Source organism: Cornus florida, unplaced genomic scaffold (assembly GCF_030987335.1).
Source record: "Cornus florida cultivar Cherokee Brave unplaced genomic scaffold, ASM3098733v1 CherokeeBrave_3.0.0_Hap2_Chr04, whole genome shotgun sequence".
NCBI classification, from domain to species: Eukaryota; Viridiplantae; Streptophyta; class Magnoliopsida; order Cornales; family Cornaceae; genus Cornus; species Cornus florida.
In genome coordinates, this window is record NW_026775574.1 from 98,512,719 (window position 1) to 98,536,327 (window position 23,609).

Sequence of the window (23,609 nt, forward strand, 5' to 3'; positions counted from 1 at the left end):
AAAAAAGAGTGAAAAAGTTAAGGGCATGAAATAAAGATAATGTTGAACATTAAGGGTGTTCTTGTCTTTGTACTTCTTAAACAATTATTTTCTTGATAAGCTGTGATGTGGCAAAGACATTTCAGGTATGACCAATGTAAAATATCAAGGACACGTTGGTGAAAGATCTTACTACTATGTTATTATTAATTATACTTTTTTTCAAAGCAAGAAAGATTCCATTAGCATACAGCATCATCAACAATGAATGTGCATCAAAGAGGTCGGAAAAGAGGAAGAGGACCAATCAGAATGAACAATGCATCCATCATAAATCATTATAATGTACGATTGTTTGTGATTCCATGCTATTACTGTATATGATTTGAGATCGTTTTTCCGTACACGTATAACTCGTTCAGTGTGGCAGCCTCTAATTTCTCGCACCCGTTCACAAGGTGGTCACAATCACCCCTTGGGGGCCCATGGCCCCGTTCCGGCTGAGTTTGGCTTTGATATTATTTATATCAACTATCTCCACCACATGATATAATATTGTCTAATTTGGGTTCGAGTTCGCATGATTTTACTCTTGAGTTTTACCCTAAAGAGTCTCATACCAATTGAAGTGATAAACCTACATATATAATATTTTTTCTTTTTAGCAATGTGGGATTATACACCAATAACTCACGTAGTCTGAAAGGGTTCATATATAATAATTTGGTCTATCATTACATTCAATGCTTAAGACATATTAGCAAAAGATCTGACCGTTGGGTGGTTTATTATGACCTTTCATACTTGTTTTTTAATTAAGAATAATGAATAGATAAATGACCCCATATTTCAATTATCTATCCATCAATCTGTACTATTGTTGTCATTCCATAAAATGTAATTTCATATGCTGTTTCTCCTACACCGTCTTTGATGCGAAATAGAAAACTCGTGGCCACTTTGACCCATGTTGTCGAGCCCACTTTTTTGTGCATACACCAAAATTTGCCAAAAAAAGTCCAAAGGCACCCAAATGTTTTGAAATTTGTGGGTCTGTCAAATTTTGTCACTTTTCTCTGCATATATACACGTTCTCCATATAAGCTGGAAGCGAAATCAAACCTTCTCTTTATGCAGTGTAGTAAATAAACTAAAGACAGAGAAAGATGCAGTGCTACATAGAGCTTAGATATCTTGTCCCGCCATTGATGAACCTCCTCTTCTTGCTCTTACATTCCTCCTACGTCAACCATAATTGGGACGTCGGAAATGACGGTCCATTGGGTAGTACTGATGATATTAATACTCATCATTCTCATTGTGAAATTGGCTTTCTCATTACTTGTTATTGCCATCCTCTTCTTGATTTTCCTCCTCACCTCCATCAAACTACCACTCACTATTACAATCGCTACCGAATTGCCGGAGACTTCTCGGCAGCTGTGGCAATTGGGTTGTTGTGCTTAATCTTTTTGCCGCCAAAACATTTTGGGATTCCGTATCCTCTCATCATAGCCATCTCAAGGCTGAGATCGATCCCAGGGGTGTGGAATCGATCTCTCAAGGCAGAATAGAATATTTTTGTAAGAATGCTTGTTTGATCTAGGATGGATCCTAGCCTGCAAAAAACTATTTTTGGGGCTCTTTTGGAAATTAAAATAGGACCCGTTCATCAACATGTCCACTCAACTTTAAAATACATGAATTAATGATTATTCGGTTATAACTATTAAAGAGAATGATTGAACTAAGAGTTACTCCTCTACTATGGATATAGTGCAAAATAGTCCATGTGTTGTATAAATTAAACACCCCTATACTATTGATTTGATACAAATAGCCTCTGGAGACTTACAATAACCATAATACTTTCATTTCAGTAGAATAAATTAATAAGTATAAATACAAGCCTTAAAATGACCATTTTGTTCAATTTGTGTAGGATTGTCTTTATTTGGGATAAAAATTAATCCCCCAACTTTGAATTCTTTGACGATAAATGTAATTCATCAGAGAGAGAGAGAGAGATTCTACATCTAGTTTTAGTGTTTTTTGTTTTTTTAATAATTTGTGCTTTTATGTTTTGCAATTATGATTACTCATTTACTCAAAAGTGGATTCCTGACTTGCGTCTTTATGCCCGCATAAACCATTTGCATTCTATTTCAATGTATATTATTCACTAAATTGTGATGATCATGGCACTGGCGTTTATTTTTGAATATTGTAGATACCTATTTCTCGTGGGGCCTAGAAGAGTCAAAGGAAGTCTGGGAATATACCACTCAACAATGTGAAGAATGCAGAAGGGTAGAAAGAAGGGAAAGAAAATCAGTCCAGCAAGAGAATGTGAGCAATGGTAGGGAAGAAGTTGTTGTCAGTTCCTACCTCTTTTTTGTCATTGCCTCTTTTTATAGCCCTAGGTCATCCGGGTGGTACATTGTTAGGCCTCTATCTTTAGAGCGGGTCAGAGTCATGCCAAATAGGGTCCCTATATTTTTGGATCGGCTGCCAAGTGTACCTTTCCTGCTGAATAATCCAAGAATGACAGGTTGTAAAGGCGATCGTACTATTCCAGCTGCCTTTTGCTCTTATCCTTAAACTGGGTCTTGCCTTAGTGAGCAAGACATTACTAATTTTCCATCCTTCATTCCAAAATCCCTTCTACATCCCGATGTCACTCGAAGAGCCCTACCATAGCTCTTCGTTGCCTGAATCAAGGTTCAATGACCATTAATCGATGGTTTGCGGCTGCATTGATTCGAGGTTGTAAGATCGAGGCTGGATGCCCATCGATCGTCAAGCTGTGAAAAGGTCGGATCAAGGTTCAAGGCCTGTCGATCAACAAATTGTGATAAGGTCGGATCGAGGTTCAAGGCTCGTCGATCGACAAATTGTGATGGGGTCGGATCGAGGTTCAAGGCCCGTCGATCGACAAATGGTGAAGAGGTCGGATCGAGGTTCAAGGCCTCGACAAATCGTGAAGAGGTCGGATCAAGGTTCAAGGCCCGTCGATTGACAAATCGTGAAGAGGTCGGATTGAGGTTCAAGGCTCGTCGATCGACAAATGGTGAAGAGGTTTAAGGCCTGTCGATCGACAAATTGTAAAGGGGTCGGATCGAGGTTCAAGGCCCGTCGATAGACAAGTTGTGAAGGGGTCGGATCGAGGTTCATGGCCCGTCGATCGACAAATTGTGAAGAGGTCGGATCGAGGTTCAAGGCCTATCGACCTATTGTGAAGAAATTGGCTTGTGGCTCAAGGCCTAGGGACCATCGACCGAATGTTGGGTTAAAGTTTGAGGCCCAACGGTCCACTACAGCTTGCCTTGCTGAGGTGGCTCTTGTCAAAGTGTTGACTGTTTGACTTAATCCTTGGTAACATGGCTGAATCACATCCACAAATACTTTGTGGTTAGTTTATAGATTGACAAGTGTATTAAACTAGGATCTATTAATTAATTTTTTGAGATTAGTCACTTGCATCGTCTCACAACAACTTAGGGAATATAGGTCCCAACATTTCTTTTTTATTCGTCTTTCACCTTCATTATGTTATGTTCAACGTTTAAGTGCAACTAAATAAAATAAACCTCAGATTTGTCATTTTTTGTTGAGTAAAATGCATTAAATCACCTTGAACTTCTATTTTTAGAAAGATCCCCTAAACTATTCCATTTTTTGCCCAAAAAAAAAAAACACTGTTCCTTTAGATTTTGTTCAGAAAATTAGCACTACAATTTGAAAATGGCAGTTTTACCCTTATATTGTTCGCTCAATTTGAAACCCTGTTAACCCTATCTTTTGTTCATAAATCTGCATCATCATCTCTATGGAGTTATCACTGTAGTCCAAAAATATGGTCTAATTATATACTATAGTATTATTTATTGAAATATTATCTAAAATATAATGTATATAAATATAATTATTATTATAAAATAAATATATAATTATGATAAAAGAACCTGATTAGAGATTGATGTTAGAACTTAAGACAAATTCGCCCCGTTATGGTGCTAATGGACTCAGTGGCGTCTTCCTTCGTTAGTAGGACTACAAACCAAAGGAATAGGCAAACCGGCTCGGTGTAGTACTCTTTGACTCGGACTCGAAGTGACTGACTAAGGCTCGAACCCAAAGACAAGGGCTCGATCCCACAGACACTAATAGAAAAAGAGAGAGGAATGATAGAATTCAGAATTAGAGAAAAAGATTCTGAATTGAAGTACTTTGATGAACCCAAGGGGGGTTTATATATGCCTCATGGTGCCTTTTGGTTTTAATATTTTTTCGATATGGAACAACCATTTCTCTTATTTTGCAAACCCATTTAGGCTTATCAAACACCTTATTTTGGAATTAATTTCGTATTCACCCAGAAACGGATTTGAGAAAATAAATATACTTCAAAATCTCATCCAAAGTTTATGTTTTTAATCCCCGTCTAATTTCGCATTGAATAATTTATAATTCATCCACCCAAAATAAAACATAAGAGAGAAACAAAAAAGTATATACACAAATAGATATATATACACACATGCATGGAGAGAGAAATCACAAGGATCAGATTTGTAGATTTCAGAGACGGAATCAAATAAAATGTCTTTGGTTCTGAAACCACCTCAGTGAAGTCGTATAGCTCTTTCAAAAATGTGAGACTTACATTTTTCAATTAAGCAATGCTTTATGAAAAGAAAAAAAATGAAAGAACAGGGTACTAATTTGTACCCAAAACACTCCACAAAATAATTCATCGCCCAAAACAAAATACTAGAGAAATATAAAGAAATCTAAACACACACACAGACACATACACACACACACATATATATATACGCACAGGCAGAGAAAGATCCCAGGGCTCGGATATGTGAAGATCAATTTCTCAGATATTAACTTTCAGTTTGTTTTGGCTACTGAGAAAATTCTCTAAAGAAATCAAAACAGAGATTTAGCTTGTCTAAGTAATCGACACCCACTTGCGACAAGAAATGGTTTGAACAATCCGATCAAAAGTGTACTAGCAAGGAAGGTTTTCGGTGGCACGGTAATCTGCAAAGGTAGTGCCCATGTCAGTGACGTTTCAACATGTCTCACATACGTTCTCTTTCTCTAACTTTACTCCATGAATTCCTCATGATCAGACTCGCGATGTCACCGCTAGCAACGTCGATCAGTTTATGGGAAGAAGAGCATGAGTGATTTTGATGGAAGAGTTATGATCTAGTTAGATTAGGTAGTGTTTGGCGCTAAAATGAACCTTTATGTGACAAGTAGGGCTGCAACTTAGGCGGGTTGGACACTCATATTGGGTTGAGTCCATAAAGAAAATCTTTAGTCCGAACCCGCCTCAGAAGAATTTATATGTATAAAAAATAGAACAATTTATGCAGCATAAATCCCAAGTACACTACTATAATAATTTCGGACTCGAGTTGAGTTTTGGACTTCATCCATATCGGTCCAAGCTCAGACCAAATTGATTTCGGGCTCAAAAAATATAGCCCAGGTGCAAACTGATCGAAATTAGGAAAACATTACCCAATCCCACAAATTTCGAGCTGGGCTCGAGTTATTTCGGGTTGGGCCCGCCCGAGTTGCATTCCTAGTGATAAGGTTTAATGTGATGTGCTATCCAATTGCTATTGGGTATCGAGATTTCATTCCACACATTAGCAACATAAGGTAACAGAAGGTAATAAAGTAGTAAATGACAAAGGCTAATTTGGTAATCTTGTATCTCCAGTAACCTCAGGTAATGGGTATTTTTTATTTTGTCCTTAAATTGCACATTTTAACTAAGGATGGCAATTTGACCCTGCCTCGTGGTTACCTGTAATACCCCTAATTTTAAAATGATAGTCTCGGCATTTTTTTTTTTAATATTTATTCTATTGCATTTTTATTTATGTTATTTTGTTTTTATTTGTTTAATTGGTTATTAGTGTTAAATTGGTTTTATGTGCATTATGTGGTTTATTTAAATTGTTAATTGTTGTGTCTATTTTCGTAAATTATTAATTGTATTATTTGAAATTCACTATTTTAAGCTTAGGTAATTAAATTACTATAATTCTTGTAATGTTAAAATTAAGTTAGTTTATTTAAGTTACAATTATAGTTTTGGATAGCAATTCATGTATAGGCGGCCGAGTATTATAACCTAGGTTACTATATGGGCCGACTAAGGTTTATGTTAGGGCTTTGATTAAAAAATGATTAGGGTTTAGTGTTTTACGTCTATAAATATAGCGATTACGTTGGTTTAGGGTTTGGAAAAAACAAAGTATTGGTTCTGTAAAGAGAGAAGTTGAGAGAACAGAGCATCGTAACGGTCTGTCAAGGAGAAGAACAGAGAGGACCAAGGGAGGATTTTGGTGGATTAGACCAGAACCAGAGGAGGCTAGAAGGTAGTAAGTGGTTGCTGGAAGTTAGGAAAACGGCGACAAGTTTTGAGTCCAAAACTACAGGCAAGTTCTTTTCTTCCTCCTTTCCTCTGGCTCGTGTTCTGTGCACCTAGATAGTCTCTAGGGTTTAATTAATCAGTAACTGAGATTTGCATGTTTGATATATGTTTATTGATAATCTGTTTATGTAGAAATCAAATATGTTACAATTCGTGCATGGTTGTTTTCAGTTTTATTCCTTAAAGCATGTTAATTTTGTTGCAATTTTAGTTATTGTACTTGTTTTCAACTACTGTAAACGAACCATGGGAATTTTACTGGGATGATATAAGGTCCTTAAGTTCAGTGGTGAAGAGGAACAGAGGGGTTGGAATGGAACTGTTGTTGCAAATTAATTTCAGTTTGGTTCTTAAAGCATATTCAGTTCAGTAGCAAATTTAATTCAAATTTATTTCCTGTAATTGATTCCAATTATTGTAAATGAATCAATGGGATGCTAATGGGTGTTAATTAAACTTCTAAGATCAGTTTTAGAGATCAACAGAGTGTTAGGAATAGATCAGAGATGGAGATGATGAGCTGAAACGGAGTAGAAGGAGGCCGGAAGCTCTCAAAGGGGTGAGAGCCGGCTCCATGGAAGTGGGAGCCGACTCCCACACATGTAGAGCCGGCTCTAGGACTGCTAGAGCTGGGTCCAGGCTTAAAAGAGCCTGCTCTTCAAGAATTAGAGGAGGCTCCCTTCATTTTTTTTTTTTTTTTTCATATTCTGACATTTTTTACAAACTGTTTGTACTGTTGGAGCGTGGGAATGATCCTGTTGATTCTGGGGTTTCACAGAGGGACTAGGAAGTTGATTTTGGGTGTTATTAAGACCCTAAATTGATTAAAGTTTAATTCTAAATTGACGGGACAAACAGTATAAAGTTAATGAATTTTCTATGTTGTTAACGGATGGAAGACAGATAAATTGCTTAATTAAATTTTAGCAATTTAATGGATTTGGTATGATTATAAAACTTGTTTAAATGCATGGTGAAGTCTTTTAAATGAACAAATTGGACTCGTGGCATAGTGCATGGCTCTGTGCTAAAAGATAAAACAGAATACAAGTATACAACGTAGTACACTGTTGCCGGATGGAAAGAATAAAATTGCTTAAATTAATTTAGCAATTGATTGGACTATAATATGATTATAGAATGTGTTTTACATGCATGATAGAGTCATTGATATATTAGATTTGATTTATGCATGCTCTGGATGTTAGGTGTTGAATTATTAAATAGTTTCCTGCAACTTTATGGTTAAATGCTTGGATTTAAATTGCTGAAATTTTAAACATTTTTCTGTAATTATTTGGATATTGGTTTTGAATTGTAAGTTACTAGCTTATCTCTAATGTGTTGTAATTTACATGGATATGGAGGATTGTATGCACCGGTATGGGACGGTGACATACTAGGGACGGTTTAGCTCAAAACGCTTAAACCTACCCTAATGGATTAAAGGAATGGATTGAAAAATATTGAATCCTAATTGTGATTAAGTAAGATCAACTGCAACTAAGTTGAATGACTTCCTGGATTAATGGATAGTAGTTAAGTCATATCAACTGAATAAGTTGAGTGACTAACTAATTTGTGTATTGTATGTCAGCTTAATGAAATATTAAATGACCTACTCTGGTTGGACAGACTTTAGATATATGATTATGGTACCACGAGATGAGCTTGAGTCTCAGACTCGTTAGTTAGGGTGCATATATGCAATGGATGCGTAGCTGGCTATAGTAGGTTGAGGTGTACCCTATTAGGTCTAGGTACTCATGTCCACCTTTGGGTGCGTATTCGCATGTTGCCTTCTATTCAGGTTGAGACCCCTGCAGTTGTCCAGTGAATGTCCTTAGTGTGGATATATATATATATATATATATATATATATATATATATATATATATATATGGACTAGATAGATATTGTGAGGTATCTACCGTGTATCTGCGTATCGGGTCACTATATGGATTGTAGTTAGATTAGAACTTTCTCGTGGGCCTGATCCACTCCTCTATTATTCTTTTCAGGTACAGGGCGGTTCCAGCCTTAGAACTTGATAGTGCTTGTCGAGGACAGCTCACATTCATCTGTTTACGTAGGACTTCTCTCGATGGTTCTAGCTTAATTTATTTCCAGTTTTTCAGTTTCAGTTGGAGTTTTGTTTTGGGGTCCACTAGTTGGATTCCCAAGTTGTAACCTTGAAGGTTTTGGAGGATTGAATTATTAATTATTATTGGAGGATTTTATATTTCTTTTGGGTTCCTTATTTAAATTCTTAATTTTACTCTGTGTTCGATTTAAATACTTTAATTGTTTGATATTTCCCTCGGGTTTGGACCTAGGCCTGATCAACCCGTGTCTCGGATCTGAGGGGTATCATAGTTGGTATCAGAGCACTCCAGGTTTTGCACTACCATGTTCAAGTTAATGGTTATGATAGGTTTATTGTGTTCACCATACCTGGTCTGGATATGTATGTTGTAGTTATGCCACGATATAATGGGGGACAGTAGTACTTATTTGTTCCATGTGGAGGAGGAAACGGAGGAGGAGGTTACTGTGTCATTAGATCGTATACCAATAGTACAGGACTTCCCGGATGTTTTTCAGGAGATTCCAGGGTTGCCACCTAGTCGCGAGATCGACTTTGTTATTGACTTAGCTCTAGACACTACGGCTATTGCTAGGGCACTGTATAGGATGGCACCGGTGGAGATGCGCGAGCTGAGGGATCAGATTCAGCAGCTACTCAGCCAGGGTTTCATTCGCAGGAATACTTCGCCCTGGGGAGCGCCAGTGTTGTTTGTGAAGAAAAAGGATGGTTCTCTCTGCCTGTGTATAGATTACAGGGAGTTGAACAAGGTTATGATTCGTAACAAGTATCCTTTGCCCAGGATTAATGGGCTGTTTGATCAGTTGAAGGGAGCTACCTATTTCTCTAAGATTGATCTGCGGTCTGGATATCATCAACTTCGGGTTCGGCAGCAGGATGTTTCGAGGACAACGTTTCTCAATAGATATGGATCTTACGAGTTTCGGGTGATGCCGTTCGGGTTGACTAATGTACCAGCGATTTTCATGGATTTAATGAACAGAGTCTACAGGACTTACTTGGATCAATTTGTCATTATCTTCATAAATGACATTTTGATTTACTCGAGGTCAGAGGACGACCATGTTAGACATCTACGGATTGTGTTGCAGACACTTCGTGAGCACCAGTTGTATGCCAAGTTCGAGAAGTGTGAATTTTGGCAGCAGGAGGTGAAGTTTCTGGGTCACGTGGTGTCAGAAAGGGGAATAGCGGTGGATCCAGCCAAGGTTTCAGCGGTGGTTGAGTGGGGACAGCCTACTTCACCTACTGAGCTACGGAGTTTCCTCGATTTGGTAGGATATTACAGGAGGTTCATTGTACACACAAATTTTGTAAGTCTGCAAATAGAAACAAAATTGGGAGCAAATAGAATTTTATTAATTTATAAAGATTGAGTACAATCCTTTGTAATATTCTTTACAAAAAGAATGGTCATCTGATTCGATGTCCTTTTTGTTATTGGTTGGATCCAAGGGCTACACGAGCTTGTTTTTGAATCACCGTGGCATTTGATGAAAAACGACACGTCGTTGGATGCGCTTGTTGTTGATCACCATAGAATTTGATGAAGAACGACACGATTTGATGTGCTTGGTGTTCTTCGCTTTTGGATTTGGATGTTGGGGATGAGATTTCTCTCTGGAATTCTGGATTTCTGAATTCTGAATTTGATGTCTTTGAATTTCTGAGTCTCTAGATTTCAGGACTTTTGAACTCTGAATTTGTGTACTTTGTTGAATTTGAGGAAGAACGGCATGTCTTTGGATGTGCTTGTTTTTCTTCGTCTTCAGAGAGGAGGGAATTTGTTGAAGAACGGCACGTCGTTGGATGTGTTTGTTGTTGATCACCGTGGAATTTGATGAAGAACGACACGATTTGATGTGCTTGGTGTTCTTCGCTTTTAGGTTTGCCCTCTGGATTTCTGATTCTCTCAATTTCTGGACCTTCTGAATTTCTGGACTCTGAATTTGTGTAGCCCTTCTGCCTTCCTCCAGGCCTCTATTTGTAGGTTTCTTGGATTAATAGGATGATGACACGTGTCCTCTCATGATAAGGATAAAATCATAACTGGACCGGACTGGTTATATTATGATAATTATCCTTAAAAATAATTATTCCAAATATATTTTATTAGGAATAATTATCTTTTCATTTAATCATCTGGGCTGGCCTAATTAAATAATTTAAGTGGACCAAACTTGGGCCATTAAATAGCTTAATTAAATATTAAGCGCATATTTCATAAGTTCATTTATCAAAACCAAAGTCTACTAAAATTTTAGTGTCTACATTCATCCAGGGGTTCTCAAAGATAGCGGGACCACTCACTCATCTGACTAAGAAGGGTGTACGGTTCGTGTGGGATGAACATTGTCAGAAAGCTTTTGATGAGCTGAAGCCTAAGTTGACTTCTGCACCGGTTTTGTCTACCTCACAGAGCGAAATAGAGTATCTAGTTTACACGGATGCTTCTTTGCAGGGTCTTGGATGTGTTTTAATGCAGGAAGAGCGACCGATTTCGTATGGATCTCGGAAGCTTAAACCTCATGAGCTTAATTATCCAACACATGATTTAGAGTTGGCAGTTGTGGTCTTTGCCTTACGTATTTGGAAGCATTATCTATTGGGTGAGTCCTTCAGATTATTCAGCGATCACAAGAGTCTGCAGTATTTATTTACTCAATGGGAGCTGAATATGAGACAGCGCAGGTGGTTGGAGTTTGTGAAAGACTATCACTTTTCTATGCAGTACCATCCAGGGAAAGCGAATGTGGTGGCGGGTACACTCAGTCGCCGACCTGTTGGTAGTCTTTCTGCTCTATTCGCTACTGAGTGGAATGCTTTGAGGACAATGGTTGAGTTATCGAATGCTTTCATGGCATGTATGGTAGTTACACCTTCTATCATTCACAAGGTTTTGAAGGCACAACTCACGGATCAGTAGTGCATTGATAAAGTTGCAGAGATAGCTTCCGGAGAGGTTCCATTCTACTATGTTGGGGCTGATGGAGGTTTGAGGTACAAGGGACGGTTAGTGGTACCTTCTGCTGATGAGTTGAGGAAGGATGTGATGACTGAGACTCACCACTCTGAGTTTTCGGTTCATCTCAGAGGTGACAAAATGTATTAGGATATGAAGCGGCAGTTTTGGTGGGCAGGTATGAAGAGTGACATTGATCTTTTTGTTTCTCGGTGTAGTACTTGTAAGATGATCAAGATTGATCATCAGAGGCCGTCAGGAACTCTACAGCCATTGCTGATACCGAAGTGGAAATGGGAGAGCATTTCTATGAATTTTGTAGAAGGGTTGCCAAATTCCTTCAAGGATCACAATTCCATTTGGGTTATCGTGGACAGACTAACGAAATCAGCTCATTTCTTGCCTATTAGCACTGACTTCACTTTGGAGCAGTTGGTGAAACTTTACATTATCGAGATTGTGAAGTTGCATAGTATTCCGTTGTCTATTATATCGGACAGGGATTTAAGCTTTGTATCAGGATTCTGGAAGAGTTTTCAGCAGGCTTTGGGTACTGAATTACACCTTAGTACTGCTTATTATCCCCAGACTGATGGATAGACTGAGAGGGTTAATCAGATTATGGAGGATATGCTTCAGTCGTGTGTTCTTGATTTCAAGGGCCACTGGGAGGATTACTTACCGCTTGTGGAGTTTGCTTATAACAATAGTTTCCAGAAGACTATTGAGATGGCACCATTTGAGGCGTTATACGGCCGACCGTGTCGATGGGCTGTTTGTTGGATGGAGGTTGGCGAGAGTAGATTCTTGGGTCCTAAGTTCATCAAGGATACTTCAGAGAAGATAGCTCTTATTAGGGATTGCATGCGTACTACTCAAAGTATGCAGAAGAGTTATGCTGATCGGCGTACTCGTGCTTTGGAGTTGAGGGTCAGAGATCAGGTTCTACTCAAGGTGTCGCCTATGAAGGGTGTAATGCGCTTTGGGAAGAAAGGGAAGCTATTACCGCGATTTGTCGGTCCTTTCATGATTACGGACCGAGTTGGCGCTGTTGCTTATAGGTTAGCACTTCCGGATAATTTGGATTGCGTACACAATGTGTTTCATGTTTCCATGTTGCGAAAATTTCTGCGAGATGAGGATTGGTATCAGTATATCGATGTTGGGGAGATTGAGCTACAGTCGGATGTAACTTATTTGGAGCCACCGTGTCGTATTGTTGACCGTTGGGATCAAATCCTTCGCAATAAGGTTATCCCTTTGGTGCGTGTTCAATGGAGTCATCACAATGAGGCTGGGTCTACTTGGGAACGGGAGGATGTCATTCGCTCGCAGTTTCCTAGAATATTGGAAGAAGGTAAGAGCGAATTCCGAGGACGGAATTCCTTTTGTTAGGCGGGAAGAATGTAATACCCCTAATTTTAAAAGGATAGTCTCGGTATTTTTTTTTAATATTTATGGTATTGCATTTTTATTTATGTTATTTCGTTTTTATTTGTTTAATTGGTTATTAGTGTTAAATTGGTTTTATGTGCATTATTTGGTTTATTTAAATTATTAATTGTTGTGTCTATTTTCGTAAATTATTAATTGTATTATTTGAAATTCACTGTTTTAAGCTTAGGTAATTAAATTACTATAATTCTTGTAATGTTAAAATTAAGTTAGTTTATTTAAGTTACAATTATAGTTTTGGATAGCAATTCAAGTATAGGCGGCTGAGTATTATAACCTAGGTTACTATATGGGCCGACTAAGGTTTATGTTAGGGCTTTGGCTCTAATTAAACAAGGATTAGGGTTTAGTGTTTTACGTCTATAAATATAGTGATTACGTTGGTTTAGGGTTTGGAAAAAACAAAGTATTGGTTCTGTAAAGAGAGAAGTTAAGAGAACAGAGCATTATAACGGTCTGTCAAGGAGAAGAACAGAGAGGACCAAGGGAGGATTTTGGTGGATTAGACCAAAACCAGAGGAGGCTAGAAGGTAGTTAGTGGTTGCCGGAAGTTAGGAAGACGGCGACAAATTTTGAGTCCAAAACTACAGGTAAGTTCTTTTCTTCCTCCTTCCCTCTGGCTCGTGTTCTGTGCACCTAGATAATCTCTAGGTTTAATTAATCAGTAACTGAGATTTGCATGTTTGATATATGCTTTATTGATGACTGTTTGTGTAGAAATCAAATCTGTTACAAGTCGTGCATGGTTGTTTTCAGTTTTATTCCTAAAGGCATGTTAATTTTGTTGCAATTTTTGTTATTGTACTTGTTTTCAACTACTGTAAACAAACCATGGAAATTATACTGGGATGATATAAGGTCCTTAAGTTCAGTGGTGAAGAGGAACAGAGGGGTTGGAATGGAACTGTTGTTGCAAATTAATTTCAGTTTGGTTCTTAAAGCATATTCAGTTCAGTAGCAAATTTAATTCAAATTTATTTCCTGTAATTGATTCCAATTATTGTAAATGAATCAATGGGATGCTAATGGGTGTTAATTAAACTTCTAAGATCAGTTTTAGAGATCAACAGAGTGTTAGGAATAGATCAGAGATGGAGATGATGAACTGAAACGGAGCAGAAGAAGGCCGGAAGCTCTCAAAGGGGTGAGAGCCGACTCTATGGAAGTGGGAGCCGACTCCCACACATGTAGAGTCGGCTCTAGGACTGCTAGAGCCGGCTCCAGGCTCAAAAAAGCCTGCTCTTCAAGAATTAGAGGAGGCTCCCTTCATTTTTTTTTTTTTTTTTTTTCATATTCTGACATTTTTTACAAACTGTTTGTACTGTTGGAGCGTGGGAATGATCCTGTTGATTCTGGGGTTTCACAGAGGGACTAGGAAGTTGATTTTGGGTGTTATTAAGACCCTAACTTGATTAAAGTTTAATTCTAAATTGACGGGACAAACAGTATAAAGTTAATGAATTTTCTGTGTTGTTAACGGATAGAAGACAGATAAATTGCTTAATTAAATTTTAGCAATTTAATGGATTTGGTATGATTATAAAACTTGTTTAAATGCATGGTGAAGTCTTTTAAATGAACAAATTGGACTCGTGGCATAGTGCATGGCTCTGTGCTAAAAGATAAAACAGAATACAAGTATATAACGTTGTACACTGTTACCGGATGGAAAGAATAAAATTGCTTAAATTAATTTAGCAATTGATTGGACTATAATATGATTATAGAATGTGTTTTACATGCATGATAGAGTCATTGATATATTAGATTTGATCTATGCATGCTCTGGATGTTAGGTGTTGAATTATTAAATAGTTTCCTGTAACTTTATGGTTAAATGCTTGGATTTAAATTGCTGAAACTTTAAACATTTTTCTGCAATTATTTGGATATTGGTTTTGAATTGTAAGTTACTAGCTTATCTCTAATGTGTTGTAATTTACATGGATATGGAGGATTGTATGCACCGGTATGGGACAGTGACATACTAGGGACGGTTTATGTAATAACCCTAGTTTTCAAAAGGATAAGATTAGAGTTTAAATTTTGTTCTATGTGCAATTTTCTTTTGATTTTGTGGCTAGGTGCTTATGTGTCAAATTGTTTATGTGTTTAATTTTATTTTAAATTAAGTGTTTGTTTTATTTTGTGGATTTAAATAGATTGTTTTCTTTACTTGTATTTTTAATTGATTTAATTGATAAATTGTTATTTAATTGACTTGTGTGATTATTTCTTTTTATTTTTGTTTTCTTTAATTAAATTAAATAGTTTTTAGTCGTGTAAATGTTTTATTGGTTTTTGAATGGAATTAATTGGATTAATGGAATATTCCTAGTTGTAATGGAAAAAATAGGGTTTAGTTTCTTACTATCTCACGCCGACTAAACTGGGCCTCAATTAGGTTTTCTATGATGGATTAAGATTAGGCTTAGGGTTTTGATTAGTGCCTATATATATACTATAGTATATCTTCAAAATGGGTTGAGAACCCTATATACGTACAGTGTTGATAGAGAGAATAAAACAGAGAGAGTAACAGAGAGTTACAGGGAGAATTACAGAGAGAGATAAAAGGAGAAAGTCTAGGGTTTTGCCTTAGGCTAGGGCTAAACCAAGGAGGAGGAGGAGCAGAGGTTGGCTTGTGGGTAAAACCAAGAGCAACAAAGGTGGAACGGTCGTCGAAGATTTCATCGGAAAATTCAGAGACGGTTAAGGCAAGTTCTATTCTGTCTCTTTCCCCTTGGCCTGTGTTCTGTGCACTCTTAGATGGTCTTTAGGATGTTAATTAAATATTAATTGAGCTTTTACATGCCTATTATATGCCAAATTAATCATCTGTATATGTTTACAATATGTCTGAAGTTTTCCTCGCACCTCTGTTTTCCATTGTTAGTTGTAAAGCATGAAACTGTTTTTATTTTAATCATTGTTGTGGTACTTACTGTTGTAAACTAAGTACTGGGACGTCATTGTATAAATATTAGACTGTTAAAATTAGTCTTAAGGAAGAACAGAAGGGTAGGAGGAGGCCGGAGATGAACCAGATGATTCAAAACGAAGCAGGAAGCGGAGCAGTAGGCTCAAAGGAGGAGAGAGCCGGCTCCAGGAAGTTGGAGCCGGCTCCCCCCTTCATAGAGGAGGCTCCAAGGGATAAAGGAGCCGGATCTAAAGTGTTTTGAGCCTGCTCCAAGATTTTAGAGCAGGCTCCTTTGGTTGTGTGGTGTTTGGACGTATTTGGGGCATTGTATGGACACTGTTTGGGCGTTGTTTGGAATTTTACATGGTTTCAGGGACTGGAATGAAGATTCTAAAAGTACTTTTAATGGATTTTAATCCTTCTAATTGTATAATTTGGTCCATAGGGCAAATGGAATAAACCGTGTAAAAATAAGCAAATTAGTACGCTGTTAACGGATAGGAAAGACTAAATTGCTAAATCTTGTTTTAAAAAAATTTAACGGATTGTAGCATGGACTCTAAACATGATATTAGGCTATACTAGAGCCACATTAAATAAATTAATGGTTTAGTACTCTTGGATTTAACCGTAGGAAAGTATACAGTGGTGCCGGCTGTTAACGGATGGAAGGGGTTTAATGGCCTAATTTAATTTTAGCAATTTAACGGATTATCATAAATCTTATTTTGGTTGCATGCGGGGTCATTTATATATCGTGTTTGATCTATGCATACCTTGGATGTTAATTGTTGGAAATATTAATTCTGTACTGCGATACATGGAATTAAGCTTGGGATTGTAACTGCTGTAATATTAAGCACTACACAACAATTATTGGGATTAGGGTTTGGACTTAAATTGCTGAATTAGTACTTAGGTTTCGTTAACCTAACTGGAGGTTGGCTTGGAATTAATTGGAGAATTAATTATGTATATTTTTTTTCAATTATTTGGATGGATGCTGGATAATTAACTTGATGAACTATTAAATCTTGTTTTGGTAGTTACATGGATGGATTCTGGATTATAGATGATGAACTATTTAAATTCTATTTATTATCTATTTGGATTATATGGATGTGTTTGATGTACTGCATAAAATGTTACATCATTTACAGATCATATGCATGGTATGTACCGGTATGGGACGGTGACATACGGAGGGACGGATTAGATCAAAACACTAATTCCAACCCATTCATACATACGGAATGGATTAACTAAAACAGTTAAATCCTACATGGTTTCATGTCCTGTCAACTAAAACGGTTGAACGACATACTGGATGGTTGTTTATATTTCTGCGTTAGGATGGATAGGGTTTTAACTAAAACGTTTAAATCCTGATTATATGTTGTGTCTTGACCAATGAACTATTGACCGGCACAACATTGTATTTGGAAGGAACTTATATATATAATTGGAGTAGGGATTTAATTAAAACACTTAAATCCTAATTTTATGTCGTGTCATGGCAACGAATCAGTTGAGCGGCGCTACATTGGTTTGGATGGGAATTTATATATATAAATTATGGTACCGCGATTTGAGCTTGAGTCTCATAGTCGACGGTTAGGGTACGTATATGCAGTAGGATGCGTAGCTAGCTATGTTGGTTGAGGTATACCCTGTTAGGCTTAGGTAGTCATGCCCACTCAGGTGCGTATTGCATGTTACCTTCTATTCAGGTTGAGACCCTCAGCATAGTTAGTGAGAGTCCTGTAGTGTGTATATATATTTATCTATTTACGGACTATATAGATATGGTTGAGACATCTAGGATGTATCTGCGTATCGGGTCTCTGTTTGGATTGTAGTAAGGATAGAACTTGTTCATGGGCCTGACCCACTATTATTTTTCAGGTAACGGACGGTTCCAGGTTTTAGAGCTTGTTCGTGCTGAGCAAAGACGTCTTCTCATTCTTCCGACGACGTAGGCGGTTCCTGTATGGTTTAGCATTGGATTCTTTTTCGGTGGTTCATTTCTCAGTGATGATTTTATTAGGGGTCCACCAGATGGATTCCCAAGTTGTATTAGAAATGGAGAATTTGGATGTAACAGACTAGTTCTTATTTATAAGATTTATTCTGAAGCTTTCAATAAAGGATTTTCATTTAGTTCTTTCTAGCGAATTTTATTTACTCATGTTTATCTTAATTATATTCTGTGTTCGATTATTATTAATTGATTTGATATCCTCGGATAATCGGGTGTGGGCCTGGCCAACCCGCATCCGGAAATCCGGGGGTATCACAGTTTAGCTCGAAACGCTTAAACCTACCCTAATGGATTAAAGGAATGGATTGAAAAATATTAAACCCTAATTGTGATTAAGGAAGATCAACTGCAACTAAGTTGAATGACTTCCTGGATTAATGGATAGTAGTTAAGTCATATCAACTGAATAAGTTGAGTGACTAACTAATTTGTGTATTGTTTGTCAGCTCAATGAAATATTAAATGACCTACTCTGGTTGGACGGACTTTAGATACATGATTATGGTACCACGAGATGAGCTTGAGTCTCAGACTCGTTGGTTAGGGTACATATATGCAGTGGATGCGTAGCTGGCTATAGTAGGTTGAGGTGTACCCTGTTAGATCTAGGTACTCATGCCCACCTTTGGGTGCGTATTCTCATGTTGCCTTCTATTTAGGTTGAGACCCCTACTGTTGTCCAATGAATGTCTTTAATGTGGATATATATATGTATGGAGTAGATAGATATTGTGAGGTATCTACGGTGTATTTGCGTATCGGGTCACTGTATGGATTGTAGTTAGATTAGAACTGGCTCGTAGGCCTGACCCACTCTTCTATTATTCTTTTCAGGTACAGGACGGTTCCAGCCTTAGAACTTGATCGTGCTTGTCGAGGACAGTCTCACATTCATCTGTTTACGTGGGACTTCTCTCGATGGTTCTAGCTTAATTTATTTCCAGTTTTTCAGTTTCAGTTGGAGTTTTGTTTAGGGGTCCACTAGTTGGATTCCCAAGTTGTAACCTTGAAGGTATTGGAGGATTGAATTATTAATTATCATTGGAGGATTTTATATTTCTTTTGGATTCCTTATTTAAATTCTTAATTTTTACTCTGTGTTTGATTTAAAATACTTTAATTGTTTGATATTTTCCTCGGGTTTGGGCCTGTGCCTGATCAACCCGTGTCTCGGATCTGAGGGGTATCACATTACTCGCTCCACCTAGGTCCATTTTTAGCGGTTTTGGGGAACCGTTTTGCTTATTTGGGCGGAGATGGTTTGATGTAATAAAAACCCACGCGGATTTGGTGCGAAGGCGGGGGGAGGTCGCCCCTCACCACCCCGCCCTGTTTAGATAGACAAATTACTTAAGTACCCTTATTTCATTAGTATATATATTTCCCACTATATATTAAGTACCCTATATAGTAATATTAAAGTAACAAATGAATTTGATTAAAAGGAAAGTTGTAATAGTGAATAATTGAAGATGATAGAAAAAAAAAAAAGCAAATCTATTTCAACAATAAATAAATTATGGTCTTAAATGAGGTGGGGCGGGTACCCGCAGCGATAAAAATGTTAAACGGTTATGAGGATGTGGTGGAAAGTTCCCTCGTTTTTACGGTTTTGGGCGGGGATAGGGGCAATGTTTTTAAACGGTTGCGGGGGCGGGGGAGGGTACATCCGCCCAAACCCACCCTCGTTGCCATCCCTAATTTTAACTAGTTCAGGGGGTATTAATTAGTTTAAAGGGGTTTTTTTGGGAAGAGAAAGAGTAAAGTATATGGGGATTTATTGCACTTTATCCTTTTTTGTTTGGTTGAGTTGAAGGGAAGGGAAGATAGAGGTCTTATTATCATTAAAATTATACCCATTAAGGATTTAAATTATAACACTTAATTGAGCTTGAAAATGATGGCATATTTGAAGTAAATTAATAAAATTTTTGAGGTAAACAAATAATATATATAATTAGCAGAATGATATAATGACACAAAAAAATAAAAAAGGAAAAGTAATGGTTTGTTAGGGAGAAAGAGAGGGAGGTATGCGTAAGGAAATGGGTTATGGGGGTTTATGCACATTGTGTTTGGGGCAAAATGGGAACAAAAAGGGTAAAATTGGGTTTTTATATTAGAGGGTTTTATTGGCACCTTTTTTGAATTTTATGGACTGAAATGCATATTTTTAAAATGGAGAGATATATTCTGCACATAACTCATATTACAGGGGGGTTTTCTACACTTAACCCTTGAACTAATTATCATATGTGCATTACATGAAATTAATCATATTGAGATGGTATTATATATTGTGATACATGTTATTAACCATACTTGTTCTTCCTAAAGGGTTAAATGATTGTTGTCATTTGGAGAGTTGTGTTGAGTGAATTATGTGGTGGAATATATTTTAAATCAACTTACAAGTTGTATACGTTATTCGTAAGATTGTTTTAATTATAATATTAATTATAATAGGCTATTTAATGATTATAATCATGCATATTAATTTTATTTATGATTCAAGATATGATTTGTGGCTGTCTTGGAATGTGATGGATGTATGTATGTGTTATGGAACCACGTGACCTGACTAATAAGTTTAGACTCACTTATACCTTTTGGATTCTTTGCCATTGACATGATTCGTCTCTATCGTGGTATGTGGTTTAATACTCAGGGATTCATTGCCCATCATTTATTATTTATGTGACCTGATACGAATAGGTTCATTGCCTCGTGATCTATATTTAGGATAAAGGCGTATAGTGTCGGAGATGTGTTGTATGTATAGAAGTTAGATATTCTGGGTAGGACTTTGGGACACTTGACCACCTCGTGTGAGTTTTGAGTAATCGTCATTTAATACGGTTGAGATTCCCTATACATTAGTGACCGTCTATTAATGTGTATATGTATGTAAGACTATTTAGCTATTGCGTGAGTTTTGAATTAGATCCACTTTCTTTTCTATATGAAATCCTAAAATTATCTATTTCTAATTTCTATACTTATATAGTTATATGATCAAATTTTGTATTTAGATTGAAAATTTCTCATCTTAAATCTATTTTGCCTTTTAATTAACTTGATTTAGAATCCTGATTTGATTTTTTGTTTTTGGACCCGACTGTTATTGTCAGTGGGGTTTATGCAAAAAATTATAAATTGGTAGATCCCAGTTTTTCATAAAATGGCTCTGATACTGATGAGCGCTGAAAAGTGCGTATTTAAACCCCTTAAGCTTAGGTATTCTAGAACCTTTATCTATCTTATTTTCCCACTTTAGATTGATTTCGTGTTATTTCCATTCTCAGGTACTTATCCCCAAAATAAGCTAACTCAGCCAAATAAGAGCATAATTGAAGCAATTCTGGGATGAATCAAAGAAAAGAGCAAAGTAGAGCAAAATGAAGCAAATGGTGGAATTTCAGTAACTTCGATCGATTTTAAGAAAAGTTCGATAGATCCAACTTTCATCAATCTCAGCACTTCAAGATAGATCCAGGCCATGATGTCATCTTCAGAGATCCCACAAGTTCGATCGATCCAACCTCATTCTCTGATCGATCGAACCATCTTGTTCTTATCCAAATGATTGATCTTATCCAGTTGTACCACCCTACCAACCACTTTTGTCCTTTTCCCAAAAATATATTCAAAATATCTCAGATTTGTTTTTATCCAAAAAGGTGCTGCCATTGAGGATCGATCTAGCTTCAATTCGATAGATCTCAGCCATGTTCGATCAATCTCACCCTAAGTTCGATCGATCGAACTTCTCAAATCCCGAGAAAAATCCAAATTCCAACTCATTAAAAGTTGTCTCACATCCAATCATTAGAGGATTATTGGTGTACGAGCCCAGCTCATTTGGGGTGATTCTTGACCTACCTATATAAGGAATATGAACCACTTTTTGAAGAAGATCTTTTGATACTTTTACACACACCCACTTAGAGAAGATAATACTTAGTGAGGAAGAAAAGGAGGAGGTTAGAAACACCATTGGAGACTCTTCATCAACCAATGAGCAAATTTCTTCCATGGAGTTTACCCTTAAGGGTTGGAGGACACCATCCATGACTGGCTAGACATCCTCTTAGGGCTAGAGTTAGCCCTAAGCATGCTTTCTACATCTTGATTTATGTATTTTTGAGGGGATTTGTATTGTGATACATGTTTTGACACTTATATATATATAGATATTGTTTATTCAATTATTTATATGGTTTAATGCTTCCAATTGATCATTTCATTCTATCCATACGTCTATGTATGTTAGAATAGATATTCATGTGTTTGTCTCTATTTCTTGTGTTATTGATGCATGTCTATGTGTATTGATGTTATAGATCTAGAGATTGTCAAGACATAGTGCTTAATGACATGTTCTTGTGGTTTATTTGAAGGTTCATACTCATTTCTTGATCGATTGTACCTCTCCCTTAGTTTAATTAGTTTAATTTCATGTCATTAGTTTAGTTGTAGTGTAGTTGTTAAATGGGAGGACAATCCATGCTTATTGTTGATGTTCCATACTTATGAAAGCAAGTAACATATATCTTTAACATTGTGATGTGTTTGGATTGTGAGCTTAAAGAAATGATTAATGGCTTAATTTGATATGTTGTGCTTGTTGGGATTTATATGCCCTGGCATAGCAAATTCTTGTTTGGATTAAAGTGACATATGTTCCTAACGTTTCTGAATTATTTATGTTTTGTATAATTGGTGAATTCAATGTATTATGTTTTGATTCATTATAGAATTGATAATGTCCTCTTGATTACAAGAGATATTTATATATGTATTTGATGGCGATCAATACATGAATATAAATAGTAATCATAAATTGTTCATAGTCGGTAATTATGGATGGAATCATAATTAATTAAGATTTGAATTGGATCCGCATTAGGTTGAGATATATTGCGAGAGCCGTCGTATGCAATTGCTCCCTATCACCGCCATGGCATTTGACTCTTAAGTATGAGAAAAGTATAGACTCTTTTATTAATTAATAATTACTTTGATTTGTTCGGCGGATTCTTCAGGATCCTTAGACTGACACTTTGGGTAGTTATGTAATTAATAGTTAGAGGGTTATATTTTCAATATTTGCATCATTGCTACTTGTATTTATTTTGTATTGATTATGGTTGATCACAAAGTAAATTTGAAGGCCTTCGTGTGTTTTTAGACAAAATGATTTATTATATATTTATTTATTTAAATTATTATTTTTGTCAAACAAATGTTTTATTGTGATCGAGCCAGAAATAATCAAAGGTACCAAAATAAATATATTAATTAAGTAGTCGGATTGATGGCTTTATTTATCCGATAACTAATTATGCATAGAGGGGTCAAAGTGCAATATTGACTTAGAGGTTATTTATTGTGGAGTAGAAATTAATTTATGAATTAATTGAATTGGGTCCATGGACCGGGCCAATTATTAATTCATTGTAACCAATAACATAATAGGCCCAATGGATTCTCACTCATAGCCCAACTTGATATTGGAATCATATTAGATTTGAGACATATGAATTAGAGATTGAGAAGGATTTGTTGTTTCCTTTTCTTTATTTTTATGTTGCCTATAAATATACATGGTCTATGTATATTTTAGGGGTGATTTTTATGAAAAGGAAAAAGGAATATATATTTTCTCTCTCTAGA